This window comes from Giraffa tippelskirchi, chromosome 3 (assembly GCF_054371585.1).
Source record: "Giraffa tippelskirchi isolate mGirTip1 chromosome 3, T2T-mGirTip1v1.2.pri, whole genome shotgun sequence".
Lineage (NCBI taxonomy): Eukaryota > Metazoa > Chordata > Mammalia > Artiodactyla > Giraffidae > Giraffa > Giraffa tippelskirchi.
This window is the reverse complement of record NC_137277.1, coordinates 82,687,376-82,705,054: the sequence shown is the minus strand read 5'-3', so window position 1 is coordinate 82,705,054 and position 17,679 is coordinate 82,687,376. Positions and strand designations below refer to the sequence as shown.

Genomic DNA, 17,679 nt, shown 5'->3' with positions numbered 1-17,679 from the left:
TGGGCCTATCTGGGACTGGTTTTGGGCTGAGGAATCAATTAGGCATATCAAGGTAGGTTTAGAGCAGCGGATCTTCACTGGAGTGATGTTGGCTGAAGAGATTTAGCAAAACCTGGAGACATTTTTGGTTGTCACAACTGGGGAGACCATTGCTACCAGCATCAAGGCTAGAGATCAGAGATACTGATAATATTGATATCATTGATATCAATAATGCAAACACATTGATACAATAATGTAGAACAGAGACAGTTCACAGTTTGGAGTTAGTTCATTCATACATAATAGGTTGTCCAATAGATAGCAAGATACAACAAAGCCCCCACAACAAAGAATTCTTGGTCTAGAATGTTCACAGTGCTGAGGCTGGGACACTTGGTCTAGAGGAACTGGCTTCTCATCCTGGCTTCTCCAAGGGTGTGAACATGGGCATATCATTTTGCTTCTCTTGGCCTCAGGGTCACAGCTATAATGTTGGTTTGCGCAGCTACATGAACTCTGTGATTCTGGGTTCATTAAAGAAGGTAAATAATAATGTCCATGCCTGGAAAAAAGGGCTGATTCTGTTCTTCATGAAATCTGAGCAAAGACTGAAGTATATTAGTTAGATTTAAAATGTTCTATTTATATTGAAATGAATTGATAGGAAATAATTACTTGATTTTCCCTGCTACATTATTACTGGGGTATCTGTTCTCTCTTCCCAGCTGGCTGCTTTGAATCACCTTGCTATTTCTGGTCTACTATTAGGGGCCCATATCTCCATGTATATATATATATTATTTTCTGAGAACAATTTCTCAGTTTACTTTTGCTTTCTATTGTATCATTTGTAGGGTCTTGAATATTCCTCTTAGAGAGTACAAAGGATTTTTATTTTTTAAATGAGTGAGATGCCACTAAAACTTGACTCTTACGATAAGTAATTTCAAATATTTAATGCAAAGTTGGCTGAGATAAGAGTTTAGAAAGAGCCTCAGAAGACAGACTGCTGGCTGATTGTGCACAGACACAAAATCCTAAAGCAGCAGAGAGTGGTTGTGCTGGCCCAACATCAGTGCTGGGAACACTATACATCACATGGGTTACAGCCCAGGTTTATTTTATTCTCAATAATCCATTGTATATGATTTCCATAACGGAACTTAGTGACAAGAATATTAATACTAACTAAAAGTCATATCTAGTTACTTTTGCTTAGAAAGGAAGATAGATATCCTCTAAGAACACCAAATAGGAAATATGAGGTAATATTTTCCCATGCTCCAGCAATAAGGTATATAATAGGATTTGGTAAAAAGCAAATTTGCTTTTGGTATGACCACAAGTAGCCAAACTAAATCACCCAGCTGCCAGTCAACAGACAAATCAGTTTATGTGGGGGAAAAACAACACTTCCAATAATCATGGCCTTGTTTTTTTCTTCTTCTTCTTCTTTTTTTTTTTTTTTGGTTTCTTTCCTTCTAAGAACTGAAAGTTCAGAGTACAGGTTTACCTGTAGAAGACTTGGGATTGGCAATGTGTTGACACGACATTCTGGAGTGTTTAATTGTCAAACTTCCTTTCAAAATATGGCTAAGGTCAAAGTTGTTACCAAGGGATCATTATTTAATGCCTGTTGCTACAGTAGTTCGTGTTCTACATGTTCATCCCAAACCGATACATGTTCGTCCCAAACCGATGGATGTCTATATGGAGGAAACCAGGTTGTGGTAAGTTTCTTTATCATTAATCTAAACAAAGTCCAAGGAGAAAGGCCCCATGAGGCTGATGTTTCAGCAGAAAGATTCCCTTATTCACAAATACTAATGAAGTGTTCTATATATTGTGAAGTAAAAGAAAAATGAGTAAGTCTAGTATCTACAAAGTCTCTTGGTTTTGCAGTCAGAGGCTCAGATCCTGGTGTGTGAACCTAGACAAACTTTCTTTTTTCTTTTTTAGCCTCAGTTTTCTTACCTACAAAATGGGAATATTATCTTCCTCATTGAGTTTCTAAAAATATAATTTAAATGAAACAGAATTATATAAACTGCCTAACTTAAAACGAATGCTTAATAGATACCAGTGTCCTTTTCAGAGGCTTACTTTTTGTATTCCATTCTATCATCATCCAGTTTATATTCCAGTGGGAGAGAGAAGTTTGATGCTATGTGCTATGCAGGGGGATGTCTCTGGTGCGTATGTACCCAGTGCTCTGAAAAGGGAGAGGTCACCCCAGCCTGGAGAGCCCAGGAGAGAAATAATCTCCGTGCTGACTAATATCTAATGTCCTCTCATCCTCCACTGTGGAGTTCCTTCACCTCCCTTCTAGTTCAGGATTATGCTTGTGTTCCCATGGGCTCTAATGCTGGCACAGCCCTTCTCACCCTGCATTGTGTGTGTGTATGTGTGTGTGTGTGCACTGTCGATGTCAGCATCCTTCCCTTATCCATTCCTGTATCCTCAGGCCCACCTGCATAGAGCAAGTAGGAAATAAATGTTCCTCGAATGAATGGATGAATGAATGAATGAATATTTAAGCTGTGCTGAGGAGAACTGTGCTCATTTGGAAATATCCAATGGAGAAGCAGGCCTTCCAGGAGGAGTGGACACCTCCAAACAGCTTTCTCTTCCCCATTCATGGTACACTTTTAGGAAAACTGTACTTGTCATACTTTGTGGTTTCCCTCTGGGCAAATAGTTAAGTGACCATCTTAACAATAGCTCATTTATCTTCCAGCTCAAGCCCATAAGATGAAGCAGGTGAGAGCACATTTTAGTAAGATTCCCCCAGAATCTTTCCTCCAGAGTAAGAAGCCTGAGCAGGACCTAGCTCTGCTGGGGTCTGGGGCCCGAGGCAGGCAGAGGATACTGCTCCATGCTGTCGAGGCCACAGTGCTAGTCAGGATGCTCAGAGATGGGACCCAGCTCTTCCATTTCAACCCCAACACAACAAACAAACACGTCCGTTTGCTTTATGAGTCACTGTTCCACCACGTCTGTTTATGGCTGCCAGAGCTAACTGGTCAGTAGAGCTCACTAAAGGCCTCTCACCCACCAGCTGGGCTGCCAGGCTTCAGGCCGACTGAACTGGCTACTATAAAAACCACACTGACTGTCTCCATCATTGACTCAGTCGTTTATTTCAGATACAAAGTCATAGCTTTTATGTGTTCAGAGTTTACGGGGACAAGGAACTGGAGAATGCAGCTGTTATAGGCACGACTGGTTTACCCTGCCACTAATGAGGCTTAGGCTTCTAGGCCTCTTGCTTGAACAGACCCTGGAGGGCCCTGGGAGCGGCAAGCAGTATGTTCCTAAGATCACATGTTTTTGTAATGTTTCCAAAAGTTAGATATTTTTGTATTATTTTTCTTGAAAAAGAGCTCTGCACATCACTTCCTTTCAGTTTGTATAAGCTTCAGGCTCCAGAAAACCTAGATCTGCCCTTGATTATGGGTAATGTTTTTCAAATTTTGATCGCTTAAAGAAAGAAGATGTAAAAATACTTCTTGTGTCCGAAATGGCTAATTTCTCCCTGGTTTCTGCTTTCCCCTCCCGCCTTCCAATAACAGCACTCCTCTAAGTTTTAGGTGGGCATTTGCCTCAACAGTTAGAGAATCTCTTTTCCATCCTCCCTTGCAGTAAGTACGACCATGTGTCTAAAGTTGGGCCAACCAGAAGGTAAACTGAAGTGAGAATGTAGGAATTCTAGGTCTTAAAGCAAAAGCCGCTTGCCCTGAACTTCCCTTTTCCTCTTTCTCACTGGCTGGTAATGGTGATGAATAGATGCCACAGGTGAAGGATAGTAGCACTGCCCTGCTTTTCCTGGCCTGCTCACTCCAGGTGCAAGAGAAACTAAGTCACTTAACTTTTGAGTCTCTTGATTATGGCAGCTTAGACCACACTTTCATTCATTCATTTCACCCTCCATCTCTGTCAAAGAAAAGAAACAAACAAAACAAACTCAACTCAGCAAGGATTTATCTCTAATTACTCCTGATCCTATGTACTTTATCTGAGTTTGTCTAGGATAGACAAAGTTCTAGAAACAGTGCTATCAATAAATTCATTCAAGTTCTGTTGGCCCAATATTGTAAAGAGCACTGGGCCAGGCAGTTAGGAGAAGCAAATTCTACCATTTATAGGTTTAGAGGTACAGGGCAGACACTCTCTGGGCCTTGGCTGTCTGTGCAGTGTGAATAATTATGAGTTCATCATGGTTTTGGGAGGGTCAGATATGTCCATATGTGAGATATCACCTTGGTTTTGTATTTATTATTTTATTTTGTTTATATCCTGTCTTATTCCAGAAATGATCTGACAAACTTGATAAGAATACATACCTGCTGGTTCTCAGTGAAGATTAGAGGTAATCTGTGACAAGTGTTTAGCACCAGCCTTACACATTGCTAGCACACCTTAAGTGGAAATTTACCATAAGAACGTTTGTAAGTGTTAAAATGACAGCTTTTTACTATTAATAATAATGTGCTATTAATAACGTATACCAAGTGTTTGAAAACTATAAAACTCAGCACAGATACCAGGTATCATTATTGTTGAGCATATTCTGAAAAATAAGCACTTACCACTGGCAGATATAATACAACCTAAGTCACTTGAGAGATAATTACAAGGTTTAAGTTTGCAGTGTAGTGGCCATAAGGAAAGGGGGCTGCTCAGCTCATAGTGGTTTCCTCCCCAGTCCCTGACCATATCTGATTGGTTCAAGGGTAGAGATTCTAGATCCTGCTGGGCCAATCAGATTCCCTATCCTGAGAGACTAAAGGTTGGTGGAGCCAGGCTGAGGCTCTAGTGGGGAGCCCTCCATCACTGCCTGAGACACTCTTCAGCCCTCCCTCACCCTGAGCTGCCCTAGTCTCATTCCCTACCATCTGTTCTTGACTTACACTAGCCAGAGTCTGGTCCTTTGCCTTGCACCCAAAGAATCTTGACTGACACTACAGGAAAACAGTATTTGCTTTTCTCAAGCTGTTGTGTTAACATGTTTCTGAGATTTTATAAAGGACAGAAAGTATAAGAGCTTAGTAATAAAGCTGAGTGAAATCAGGGAAATGATGTAAAACAGAACATTTTTGAAAGTTTTATTCCGCGTGCTTTAAATTATTGACTTGATAGGTACAAACTAAGGAAAAATAGTAAAGCCACTTAGAAATGTTTTTCTTATCAAATTACACAACTGTCTGGGACTAAATAGAATCACACTAAGGCTAAGTGAATGTGTTTTGCATAAAGAAGATACATAAATAAATGATGTATGATGTTTCACAGGCTCTTTAAGACCGCAACGTTAGAGAACCTTGACCCAATTCTAGGGATGTGGGAGTCACCAGAGCCTGGCTCTTCTGAGAGTGAGGGGTTTGGTGAACTGCAGGCTTGTTTGCCCTCCAAGGGGTGCTTTGCTGCTAATACACCAAATGTGCTAATTATAAAGCAGTTTTCTCTTTAAGGCAATCCCCAGGCACAAACTCCCGAGAATAGTCTATCCATGCTGCTTGTAAAACTGCCATCAAGTAGGTTTTGAAACAAAAACAATTACATGGATAATATATGGGGGAATAGACTATGGTAAAATTAAAAATTATGTTTACTTTCAATGGAATCAAACAGAACATGTCCTTTGCCCAGGTCATGCTTTATTCCCATCACCTTCATTTTATAAGGATTTATGTGTTTTTTTTTTTTCCCTAAAGAAATCTGTCCCAACCATAATAAAAACCTCATTGATCCTTTCTTTGGAGACATTCATAACCAGATCTTTGATGAAATGCCCCATAATAGTTCTAAATGAGGTGTATTGAACTGTTTCGTCAATTCATTGTAGGAACAGTGGTAGTGCCAATATTAAACATGAGGTAAACAGTTCTTAGGAAAAGTATTATGGAAGCAGTATAATCTTGGCCTTTTGCAGCCCCAGTTTTGTTTTAGATTTTTAAACATAGTTTGAAAAATTTCAACGTTCTATTGGGTAATGAAACTAAACACGCCATTCAATCGAAAGCCAGGCTAACAAGGTTGACTTCCTGCAAAGGGTCTGTTCGATGCTTCATTTCACTTTTCTACCTCTCACATCTCAGACAACATTCTTCCCTTCCTTCCTTCCCTCATGCAACTACTGTTTATTAAATGCCTCTGGGAGCATATGTGCAAATATACAGACAATACTGCAATGGAAACATGCAAGTGATTTTTGGAGGGTTCCCGGCAGGTTTCTGACAGAACTGTTTACATGGAACAACTTGTGCTTGGTCACAGGGAAAGCTTGAACTACCCTATTGTGGTGACAAGTCTTACCTCAAAGAACCCAAGACATTATCTCTTAGGTCTGAGCTCAGCTTTGACTCTGTCTCCTCAGGGCACTGCCCGGCTGTGCTTAGGATACTCGTTGGCCTCCCCTGTGTTGCTAGGAAGGATCTTGATTGAGGGCTTTTGCTAAAGAGATAAATCTCTGCAGCTCCTCACCCTGGAGGACATTATGAATGGAGCTTCTTGAGAAGTGGATGTCTGCAGTGGAAGCCCTTAATGAGTCTGAGTTTAGGCTCACATTTGAAACGGTTTCATTTTTTTCTGGCTCAAGCCTTTTGATTCCTCACCCTGCCTCCGATCTGTGGTTATGAGCGTCTTTCATGTCTTGGTTTTCTCTGCAGCTAAAATGAGCCTCCCCAAGTCATTGGGGGCTTCCTGAAGTAACTTTCATGCTTGCAAATCCCAGGGCGTACTTTTCCCCCCAAATTCGGACATCCCAAATATATCCTCTAAATTTGGTAAAAATCTGCCTAGCTGTTTTGGTATGATGTGGTGACAGCTGAGAGATAGAAATGTAACTTTAGATTTATGGAACAAAGATGAGGCCTGGTAGTCCTGCAGGTTCAACATAAGTTCAAGTTTGTGGCAACAAGGCTCTTTCCCTTTTGATGTACATGCAGGAATCTAGATGCTGTGAATTTCATAACATCAATATGGTTTCAAGTGCCCACTCCAGTGCCCCTCCCCCATCCCACCATATGGAATCCGAGTGCCGTGAATCCCAGTCATTCCATCTTCTCCTTGCCTGAGCCCATGGTAGGGGCTGTTCACATGAAAGCTACATTCTGCAGAAGGGTATCCTGCCCTGAGGAGAAAAAAGTCATCTCTGGCCAATTTTGACTTTTTCACATCCTTTCCCAAAATCCTGTTCTAAGGGACTAAGATAACTGTTTTTGTTTTTGTTTTTTTAAGTCAGAATATGAAGGAAAAGTTGCTTTTCCAGCTAGCTATAGGAGCATTGCTCCAGATTTAAAGTTGTGATTACATGTGAAAAAGACTGACCATACCACGAATTATTAATGAATATTGATGCTCCATCAATCAGGGCAGTGCATTTATAGTTAGATATAAGTTAGAGAAAGTCAAGTGCACTAATTGGCACTCTGGAGGGGAGGATACTCAGACAATCCCAGCAGAAACCCTTTCTCTACAAAGCATATGGAGTATATTTACCCTCCAGACAGTATTAATTCAGTCAAGCTCTGGACAGCCAGTTGTGGCAATGCCAGTGTTCGGGAATTATGGTACGGAGGAGGCCCAGCTCTCTGTTGCTGTGTAACTAACATGGTAGTGTAAAACAACAGCCGTGAATTTGGCTTTGTAATTTGCACTGGGATTGGCTGGATGGTTCCTCTGCATGTCTTACCTGGGGCCATCTGTGTGGCTATAGTTGGTTGGTAGGTTGGTTGAAGACTGGCTGGCTGGGGATGGTCGCATTCATAAGTGAGGGAATTGTGGGAATGGCTTGATATTGGGGCCTCTCTCTCCACTTGGGTCTCTGAGTCTCAAGGGGGCTAGTCTGGACTTCCTTATATGGCAAGAGTGGTCACCCCAGAGGATGCAAAGTGGAAGCTGCAAGATCTCTTGAGGCCTGGGCTTGATGTCACACTACGTCACTTCTGCCACATTCTGTGGGTCAAAGTGAATCACAAGGTGTGGGAAACGGACTCCCGTTCTTAGTGGGTGGAGCTGCAGATAATTTGTTGCCCTGCTTAGTGAATGCATCATAGATGGGAGGGTCAGGGTTAGAACTGTGGGCTCCTCCCAGCTTGGACTGTCAGAACTTCTGCTTAATGTGAAGTGAGCACTCACTTTTGGAAAGGACATGTGGAATGAGTCCAGGTCATAGTCTTCCCATGGACCAACCCTTGACAGTGAGCTCCTCTACTCCTACCAGAATGATTTTTCTAAGATTCAAATCTGACTTAGCTTAGTCTCAGATTTATACCTGAGCAGTTTCCTTCTGCCTGGAGGATACAACTCATTGTTTAGCCTGGCCCACAGGACTCTCCACACCTCGGCTCTTGCCTGTCTGTCTAGAGTCATCTCTCATGGTCCACAAATAAGCTCTGCTTCTTGCAGTTTCCAACTGCCGCATGTAATTCATGCTTTGGTTGAGTTCCTGATGCCTAGCGTCACACTCCTGCCCTCGCTTCCTACTCTAGCTCACTAGGTTTAAGGGTCAGATGCCTTGCAAAGCCTTCCTTTTGGTCAGCTCAGCTAAGTTATGTTCCCCTCTCTGAGCTCCCCTCTGGTACCCAGATCCCCTTACTGTGCTTCCATTATTGGGCTTGTCACCTCGTGGAAGGCTGGATTTCTTGGCTTTTCCCCTCGACCAGACCACGAGTTCCTTAAAGGCAAGAAGTGTGCCTCTTTCTTCTCTGTAGTTCTTGGTGTTGGGCACGTAATAAGAGCTCAAAATAATGTGAATGAACAAATAATTTATCTCGTGAAGTCTCTTTGGAATTTATTTCCTACTGTGTTTAGTAAAAGTTCCCCAACTGTCCTTTGGGGGCCCCTGAGATGCACAAATGTGGGGATATCTATCATAGAGCAGAGTCTCTAGGGTTGGGTATGGGTTATTAGGGGATTCTGTTGTTTTTCACTACATCTAACTCCTACTGGCACCAGGATCTCTTGCACTGTTTCTTTTTCTTCATGTATTTTGGACTTACATGATTGTCATCAGTTTTGTGTGAGAAGGAAAATGTCGAGAGATAGAGAAGAAATAGCAACATTAAAATGTCATCTTAAAAGTTGCTTATGAGATTCTCAGGAAGACATTGTGCAAGAGCTACTTCCCAGCAAAGCATGTGACCACTGGTAAAACACTGCCCTAGACTGATACTGAATTACCAATCATGAGTCACACAGTGGTCTCAAATACAGCATTTAGGACTGAATATTGTTTTCCTTTCTTTATAGCAAAGATGACCATTCAGCAAAGGTGCCCATGGCCCTTACGCATCTATGGTGGTTTGAGGGAAATCTCTTTCTACACCTCGGACCTTCATCACCCCTGGTCACTCACCCCTTGTCCCCCACCCCTGGTCCCTCACTGAGGCCATCCAGCTCATGTCACAGCCCCTGGGCAGCAAAGGCAGCTCGAATGCTCTTTCACCAGCCAACAGCTGCTCCAGGAGGGTGGTGGGGAAGAGTTGGGTCAGGGGAAGTGGGAATGAAATGAGGAGCCGTGAGAGGATGAGCTGGGCCCAGGAGAGGGCTGTGGGAGGGGGGAGGAGACCTCCTTTCCTCTCTGTGCTGCTCAGCATGGCTCGTCTGGGCTTTTCTCTGCTTTCTTTATCCTCTGGGCCTGTTAAGGGCAGTCTCCAGCTTTCTCTTGCACACATTAAAGAGTATTGGCTACCGAGGAGTATTGAACTTGAAGCTCTGTAAACCTTGCCAAATTTCAGTCCATAGCTGATTTCTAATAGTGCTCTTCATCTTATTTCCTTTAAAAACCCGCAGTCAATACTGATGACCAAGTGCTTCTGTTTCTCTCCAGAAAGACTTGAACTTGCTCCTTGATTGGCCTCATTTACATTTGAGTAAATATTTGCTCTTATATAAAACTATAGACTGATAAAATCCTTAAATAAAACTGAATCTAAATGAAACTGAAAGGAAAAATTGCAACCTTTTCTCCTGTGCCAGGCACTTTCCTAAGTTCTCACATGCTTTCTTTCATTTATCCTGGTTGCAACTCTAGGAGGTAGACTTGAGTGTTATCCACAGGTGGGGAAACTGAGTTTGGTGTGATTAAGTTGGTTGTGTAAGTCTACCCAGACTTTGATTGAAAAACCAGAGCTATTCTACTTCTGTTTAATCTAGCACTTTCAACTACTTCAGTATATGAATACTGAGGATCAATATACATGCATACATATCTCCTCCACCTCCACCCCCAATTTTTATTGAGCATCTGTTATAAACCAGGGCTAGGACTAGATATCTTATATAAATCATCACATTTAGTTAAAAGAGCCATTTACTAGCTGAGTTTGTATACAACCAAGGACTCTTCCTTATTAACAGATTATATAGCACGAGGGTTAAGTACTTGAACTTCAGCTGCATACCTCTTGGCCTGAATCCAGATTGGGCTACTTGCCAGTAGGTATTTTCTGGCAAGTTATTAACTTCACAGTGCCTTGGTTTACCCCTCTGTCTTAGGACATCTGCCTCAGCTACTGCTTATGACTTACAACTTCTAGAATGAATAGGCTTTTTAGATGTGACTGAGAAGAGTGCCAATGTGAACAGTGAAATCTTGCTAGACAATAACTCCAGCAAGAAAATCTTTAAAGGAGAAATGAAAAAGCACTTATCAAATTACAAAATCCATAACAAGTTTAAAATGAGAATATTGCCCAAATGTGTCTACAGAACTGTGAAGTGTGAGTGTAATGAACTAAATGGACTAATTTTATTCAAACGACAAAGAAATAGGTTATTCAAAATGTTTAAATTGTTATGGCTGGCAATACTGGAGCCTGGTTTTGAGGGAAGAACACTATGTCTACTTCTGAATTATTTGAGTCCAAGACATCTTGGGATTGTCTAAAACAGGGCTGATTGTGTTAGCTAATGAGTGGATTGTTTATTATGACTATCACTGCTGGGAGAACATGGATGAGCAGACAGGCATAGGCTGTCTGTCAAGTAACACAATTGACCCTTGAGAAATGAAATACCAGGAGGCCAGTTTTACACTGATACTCCTGTGTATTACTAACTCAAACCTTCATGAGACAGTCTAGAAATTCCTTGTGCTCTTTGGGTCAGTCAGGAAAATCAGGTGAGACCTTCTTTAAACTTTTGTGAGTATATATTTAACTTTCCTCATAATCTATTTAATTTCATTGACTATCTTTCTTCTTCAGATTTTGCTTTTAGTCCTCAGCACAAGAGCCACCTCCTATCAAAATGTCCATTTTCATAAGCTCTGGGAGGAAGCTTCCTAGAGGGGAGTGTCTGCTCTGGAGGCATAAGCAGAGGGTTAGAGAAATCAAAATGTCAATTATCTGTAAGGTCTGATGCTGGGGAGCCAAGCTATAAAAAAAAGACCGAGTTTCCTGCAAAAGGGTGCCCCCTGCTGAGGACTCATTGAATTGCATGGTCATCAGCTCTGAACTCTCAGCTCAGCTCAACCCTGTAACCTAATGCAGCTGCTGGAAAGGGGCCTCCTTCCCTCATCACAGGCTCCTAGTCCCAGGCTCACTGCAGATGTTTCTTTATGACCCGTCAAAATGTTTGCTAAATATCATCTGTTAATTTCCCAAACATCCTGGCTCTAGTTCTTTTATGTAAAACCTGACTCAAGATCTTAAAATAGATGATAGCAAAATAAATAAAATACAAACCATGAAGGTACAACTGTCCTGAAACATCGACAAATCGTTCTGTTAAGTAGGGTTGTAATCACAAAGGGTATTTCTTCATTTCTCCATAGTCTCATGACAGGCAGACTGGTAAGGTGTTTTGCGATCATCCCTAGAGCTCAGCTTTTGGTCATAAAATTTTGAAAACATCCCTATCTGTAGGGGGTGCTTCCCTAGTGGCTCAGATGGTAAAGAAGTCCATGGACAGAGAAGCCTGAATGGGCTACAGTCCATGAGGTCGCAAAGAGTCAGACACGACTGAGCAACTGAGAGCTACTGATTCCAACCTCAGTTCGTTGTGATTACAGTCACTCCCCTCTCCACCCTCAGCGAGTACCTCATGCAAGACTTCAGTACAATTGTATGGAAGGCAAAGTTGCTGCTCTCAGCCTTTGTGGGTGAGGTCTGGCAATCTCTCCTCTGAGGCTAGTACCAGGCTCAATTTGAAGAATTCCTACTCTTCCTGAGGACTGTTTGCATGGTAAGACGGGATTTTGAATGGAAAAGTGCTTAATCCAAAAGAAGGTGTTGCTAGTGGTGAAAATTGTTGTTGTTTGGGGAAATGGGAATGGTGTAGCCCATCCCTCGAATCACACACTAGGGTTCCTCTACCACTCCGTGGATAGAAGATCAGTTACCATGGCAACCAAACCTCCAACAGTTGCTCTCAAGTCAGAGTAGACTTATTCCTGACATCAGGAGATGGGAGGAAGTGGGAAGGAAGTCCACCCTGGAGGCCGGGCTCAGGTCCTCATCACACCCGTGGGTCTTCTGTGAAGAGGGAAGTGGGACCAGCTGCAGCTCTGCTCCAGGAAGCCGGGAGCAGGCAGCTGGCCTGGGAACCCTTTGTGTTAAGGGAGGTCTGCGGAGACCAGCACTGATTATAGGATATTTCATCAGAGCAGCTGCAACTGATCAGCTCTTGACTCAATGCCTCTCCAAAGGTCCACCCTTTAGAAATGTCCCAAGCTCTGCACATTGAACTACTCTGAAAGGCTCTACTACTATTAGAATTCTTTTAAAAAGAAAAGCAGCTTTAATTTTTTTTTCCCCAAGTAGCTGTGTGTTAGGATAGGTAACTGGTTCTCTAAGTATGTTCCTAGTCCAGCAGCATAACTTCACCTGGAAATTGATGGAAATGTGAATTCTAGTGCCCCATGCAAAGAACCGACTCATTGGAAAAGACCCTGATGCTGGGAAAGATTGAAGGCAGGAGGAGAAGGGGACAACAGAGGATGAGATGGTTAGATGGCATCACTGATTCGATGGACATGAGTTTGAGTAGGCTCCAGGAGCTGGTGATGGACAGGGAAGCCTGGCATGCTGCAGTCCATGGGGTCACAAAGAGTTGGACAAGACTGAGTGACTGAACTGAACTGATGCTGGATCTGCTGAGTAAGAGGTGGTGGGGTGATGCCCAGCAATCTGTGTTTTCTCAAGCTGTTTGAATCTCTTATGCACACTACTGGAGAATTATGGAAATAACTGAGGAGTTCATAATCTAGTTAATATGGGAATATGTAATATGAAAGATGAGAAGTTGGTCAAGTGGGGACCCAAGCCCTTCAACTAAGATGAGGACAAAGACAGGGTCCTGATGTACTGAGCCTGATTTCTGTCCTTCTGGAACAACACATCTTTAGTGCCATGTGGAGACGGGACACAGAGGAACACTGTTCCCAACTTTGATACCATTCTTATGGGAAACTACAATTTGCTTAATAATCAGTGTTGTGGTGGAGTTTCTGACAGTCCATTGTAGGGAAACACAGGGATTGTCAATTGCTAGAGAAGCTTTCTAATGCTCTCTATAAGGTATTTCCAACCAGCTCCAGAAAGGAAACCTTTGGCTTCAGTAACTGTGATAACCATTAGAAGATAGTTGTGGGATGTGATCACAGTGAACTACTATTATTAGGAAGCAAAATAATGTTTTTCATGGGTGTTGTAAGGTGTGTGCCTTTCTCTGGTTAGGAGGTTGTTTTTCACTTTATCTTTTCATCCATTTTGAAAAGTGCTTGGCACAGTTTTCTCTTAAGAATCAGGATTTGAGTAACAGCCACAACCGATGGGAGGGTCACCATGTAAAGACATACAACATACTAGTTTTTCATTGAATTCTTGTCACAACTCCAAAAGTAGGGATTTTTAATTTTCCCACTTAGAAGTAAAAGAAAATGAGTCTGCTGAGAAGTAAGTTGCTCCAGTTCCCCAAGTTGATGAGTGGTCACTCCAGGGTTAGAACTCTGGGCTGTCTGACTCCTAGACCATGGTGTCAATCAGACCTTCCTGAAACCCTAGATGAAGGGTTACCTCCTTCCCAGATCTCTCTAGAAACCGCCTCTTCCTCTTTGTGCTGCTGCTGATATTGCAACTGATAATTAGCAGTATTGATAACAAGTTGGTTATCTTGTTTTATCCTCAAAACAGCCCTGTGAAGTAGGCCTAGTGTCAAGATCCCCAAGTTACAGATGAGGAAACTGAGGCTTTGAGCAGCCAAGGAGCCCACCTGAACCCACACAAGTGATTTGTGGCTGAGCCAAGGATCAGACCAGGAAGAGCATTCATATAAAATATACTCCTTTCTGCCACTTGGCATATCATGGCTCATATCCAAATTACTTGTGTTCATACCTGTGGTGATCAGATATCAATGGCAAACCCTCTGAATTAGTTATCACTTGTTTTCTTCCAAATATGCAAAAGAAACCAGGATTTAGAACTTTAAAAAGCTTTTAAACACTATTTTTGCATTGCAAAAGTAACATGTGCTAATGATAACAAGTGAGTTCAGAACTGTTAGCCTTTTTATAGTCACCATAACATCTACTACTTATTGCCTGACATGAAGCAGGTGTAAATAAATACTGACTTAGTCCACATACAAGCACTAAGTTCACAGATGTTCATAGACAGCACCAGGATCTGTGCCGGTGGCTGGTGCGGGGGTGTGGGGGGCATTGTGAGGATGCAACTATGGCCTCTGTCCTCATGGAGAGCAGGTAATTCATGTGACATGAATGGGACAATGCTGGAGGAGACTGGACCAAGGGGAGTGACCAGATTTTGAGGTTTCAGTGACGGCCTCTCAAGGAATGATTTATTAAGACAAAACCAAAGTTTCTTGTCTGAACTCTGCTTGCTCACTCCATGATATTAATTTGATTTACAAATGAAAAACTCCCATTCATGCATTCATTCAAATAATATTTACTGAACACCTACTATGTGCCAGGTTCTCTGTTTGGTCCTGGAAAGTTATAAAAAATAGCAGCTTTATTGAGATATAGTTCACATTCCATACAATTTAGTATGTCATAGAGTTGTGAAATTGTTCTAATCAATAGATCAGGTTCATCTCCTCAACAAAAAATCCCACAGTCACCAATGGTCATTCCTCATCCCCCTAGCCCTCTCTGCACTCGATGTACATTTTGTATAAATGGAGCCATAATATGTGATCTTTGGGGGCTAGCTTCTTTTACTTATCATGTTTTTAAGGTTCATCAATGTTGTAGTCTGCATGCACACCTCATTATTTTTATTATTGAATAATATTCCATTGTCTGTATAGACCACTTTTTATTTACCCATTTGTCAGTGGATGGACATTTGTGTTGTTTCTACTTTTTAGACATTTTTAATAAGGTTGTTAGGAACATTCACGAGCAAGTTTTGCTGTGAATATGTTTCATCAATTTTTCTCCCTTAGGAGGGAAGTTGCCATGTCTTATGTTTAACTTTTTGAGGAACTGCCAGATTGTCTTCCCAAGTGGTAGCACCATTTTACATTCCCACGAGCAGTCTATGAGGCTCCAATGTCTCCACATCCTGACCGACATGTATTATTGTCTGTTTATTTTTTCCTTTTGCTTTACAGCCGTGCTAGAGGGTGTAAAGTGGTATTTCACTGTGGTTTTGATTTGATGGCTAACCTGGAGAGCTTTGAGCATTGTGGTGCCATAATAAGCCTTAGGTTTTAAAAGAGTCTGTCTGGCTAAGATTAGACTGAGGGGAGGAAAAAGGAGGGTGCAGAGTAGGGGGACCTGCAGGAAGTCATTGTATTAATTCAGGTGGAAGGTGGTGGTGGACCAGAGTGATGGCGCACTAAAGTAGTGAGATGTGATGGAATCCTGGAATCTGAAGAGCTCTCAAGTAGAAGCATGGGGTTTCTAGGTTCTTCTAAGACAAAGATTCCATTGTTATTCTGGGGAAAACAATGCCTGAGCCTTAGGTTTTGTACTAAGGATGGGAGGAGGATGAGCCTGTGAGCCTCTTTGCGGTGGGACCTATCCCAGGATCTGGAGAAGGAAATGGTAACCCACTCCAGAATTCTTGCACGGAAACCCCATGGACAGAGGAGCCTGGCAGTCTACAGTCTATGGGGTCACAAAAGAGTCAGACACGACTTAGTGACTAAACCACTAGTACCACCATCCCAGGTCAAGTGCCTGATTGATCAGGGAGGGCACATAGTGTTTGGGAATGAGCATGGCCATGGGATCTGTCAGAAGCTCAAGGTTGGTACCTGCCTCTCTCCCTATGGATGTGGGTTATCTAAGGTCTCTATGCTCCAGTCCTTTTTTAAAAAAAAATTGTTTATTTTGATTACACTGGGTCTTCATTGCTGCACACGGGCTTTCTCTAGTTGTGGTGAGCAAGGGCTTCTCTTAATTGTGGTGCATGGGCTTGTCATTGCAGTGTTTTCTCTTGTTGCGGAGCACAGGCTCTAGGCATATGGGCTTCAGTAGTTGCGGCATAAGGGCTCAGTAGTTGTGGCACATGGGCTTTATTTGTTCCATGGCATGTGGAATCCTCCCGGACGGGATCGAACCTATGTCTCTTGCATTGGCAGGCAGATTCTTGTCCACTGTTCCACCAGTCAAGTCCCCCAATTCTTATCTGAAAAAGGAAAGTTTCTAGCTTTTCCAGGGGTGTTGTTGGGAGTTCCCCAGGTGAGACAAGATGTTATCGTGATTTCCCCAAACCTTTAGAAGAGAAAGGAGTGTTTGAGATGAAATCTGTGGCAAAGAAGAAGTGCTCTAAAATATTTGGCTTAGAGATTCTAATCATCTTTGAGATTCAACTACCATTCATATTTTCCTACTTTTGAGTATTTCTTTCCTTCAGCCTTCTAGAAAATGCAAGATCTTTAAATATTTTATTCAAAAATATAAGATGACTTTTTTTTTATGCAATCCTAGGCCAAATGATAGTCGTATGATTTGATCTAAATAAATTGGCTGGAAGTGTGTATCAATGATTTAGGGACTGTAACAATCAATGGTTTCAGTCAAACCATGTACAACGTCACTCAAACCTCATCAAATCTCTCTGTAAGATCTAGCTGATCAATCAAGTTAAGGCTGATGGATGAAAGGCAGAGCGAATAACCATTCTATATTGATAGACCTTTTTCTTTACCGAGGAGTCTCTGTAGTCTGAGGAGCCAAACACACAAATTGTTCCTGGGCAGAGCAGAGTGTCAAGATTCCATCCACCACACTCACAGCTAGATGGAACTCACCTTTGGATACACTATCCACTGAGTTCATAAAAGCAATTTTAAAACATCTAAAAAATAGGTTTTTTGACTTTTCAGCTAAATGTTTTGTTGTTTTACCTCTGCTTCCTCTTGCTAGTTTTAAAAATAAAGTGCATAATTTGGTTTCTGTAATAGTTACACAGTTGACTTATTAGACAATATAAAAATATATGAAAATGTTTATCATTTTACAGTTAAAAAGCTAACAATCATAGTACATGTAAGTAATGGCTTATACTTACTCAGCTCATAGAGGAGTGAAAAATATAGACCTTCTGCATTCTTGATGTGACTACAGAGTCTTGAAATGTGACACCAAGAATGACTTTATTTTTATGAGGTAAGAAAGTTCAGCTCAGCCCCACTTGCTCCAGATTGCTGCTGTTTCTTGGTTCTTGTGAACTGGTGGTGTGGTGGAGAAGGGAAGTGCTTCGTTCTTTCCCT

The 17,679-nt window shown here is 41.9% G+C and overlaps 1 long non-coding RNA gene across 1 annotated transcript in view; it reads left to right on the top strand.

Annotated features, from left to right (window-relative positions):
• The first annotated feature begins 346 nt into the window (after positions 1-346).
• LOC145543019 (uncharacterized) overlaps positions 347-17,679 on the top strand; it is a 152,081-nt gene continuing 134,748 nt past the window's right edge. Inside the window, exons 1-3 of the long non-coding RNA XR_014080358.1 lie at positions 347-524; positions 1,469-1,712; positions 4,293-4,430. This is a non-coding gene — a long non-coding RNA (uncharacterized LOC145543019). The remainder of the gene's footprint in view (positions 525-1,468; positions 1,713-4,292; positions 4,431-17,679) is intronic.